The sequence below is a fragment of the Meleagris gallopavo genome, chromosome 14 (genome assembly GCF_000146605.3).
Source record: "Meleagris gallopavo isolate NT-WF06-2002-E0010 breed Aviagen turkey brand Nicholas breeding stock chromosome 14, Turkey_5.1, whole genome shotgun sequence".
In the NCBI taxonomy this organism is placed as follows: domain Eukaryota; kingdom Metazoa; phylum Chordata; class Aves; order Galliformes; family Phasianidae; genus Meleagris; species Meleagris gallopavo.
Genome location: NC_015024.2, coordinates 6,235,657 through 6,237,037, shown reverse-complemented (window position 1 = coordinate 6,237,037; position 1,381 = coordinate 6,235,657).

Here is a 1,381-nt window from a genome sequence, read left to right as displayed (position 1 = left end):
GCCGAGCCGAGCCGGGCTGGGCTCTGTGCGCGGCGCTGCGGGACGCCGTTGGCGCTGTGTGGGACTGAGAGAGGTTCTTTCTGCTGAGCTCTTCGGTAGGCAGTAGGGCTGGCAGCTGGCTGCTCGTCTGCGCTGAAAATGCTCTCCAGAGGTCTGTGCCGGAGTCTGGTGTACAATGTACCCCTCAGGTTAACGCCTTCAGAGTCGTCTGTGTTACAAACTGTTCTTCTCGCTGGGTTTAGTCAGGCCCTGAATAGTGCTGAAACATACTTTACAGAACGTAAATAAACACGTACCGAAAACAAAGTATAGACCCCGCTTCTGCTAGGCCATACTCGTAAAGAGGTAATGTGGAAGCGTTACTTTCTGCTCCTCAATCATCAGCACAGGATTTTGGCAGAAGTAACCCCTGTAGGAGGAAGAGCCGGCTGCACTGCTTGGTGCAATAAATGCAGAGCTGTAGGACCTACACTTAGGAACATGTTGCATTTGCAAAAAGAGGTCTGGACACTTGGCTGGTCTCACTTTACATCAGGCGTGTGCTTGGAAATTGGTCCTTAGTCTGAGCCTCACAAATGTGCTCTGAGACAGTGCCTCAATTGCAAGGAGAGAAGGGGGCTCAGGTGTGCATCTTTGGACAGAAGATGTATGTGAAGTCTTGAACAGCAGTGTGCCCCTGCTGTGTGTCTGCCTTAAAATGCAGATCTAGGGCTGTTTCGCCGCATCAGATAAAATATCGCATGCCGTATGACTGCAGTTTTCCCCATGCAATAGATAGGCATGCTTCGTCTAATATGAAAGCGTTACTGAGAAATGGAAGGGTGAAACTGTGGTGATGGCCTTAACATTTTATGAGTCTTTGTGATTTTTCTTGTCCTTTGAACTTCCTCCACTGGAATTCCAAAATGTCAGCATTGAGGTGCAATGTCTCCTCACTGTTGACTTTTGTTTTTGAGCTTACAGTAATTTTTTTAGTTAAAAGAGGCATAACTGTCAGCTGAATTCACTTTTAGATTTCATGGAAAAGCATACAGACAACCAGATGTGGGTTATCACATACTAAGTGCAAGTTAGGCTTCCAATCTTAATGCTAAAGGTCAAGAAGTTTCCAGTTCAACTCTTCTCAGAAACACATTGAATTAATAATTAATTTTCTTCTTAGAAAATCCCCTTGATGAAGCATGCAGTTACAAGTTACTGTCTTCAATTGGAATTATTGAATTGGACTTTCTAAGAAGCCCTCATCCATCTTGATTCTTTGCAGCCCTCTCTGCTTCTCTTTAGAACAGCCAGCTGGAAAACACTTATTTGGAGAGAGAAAGGAAGTTTTGTTATTATAGTTTATAGAAAATGAAAGGAGAAACATGAGAGCAAATATATT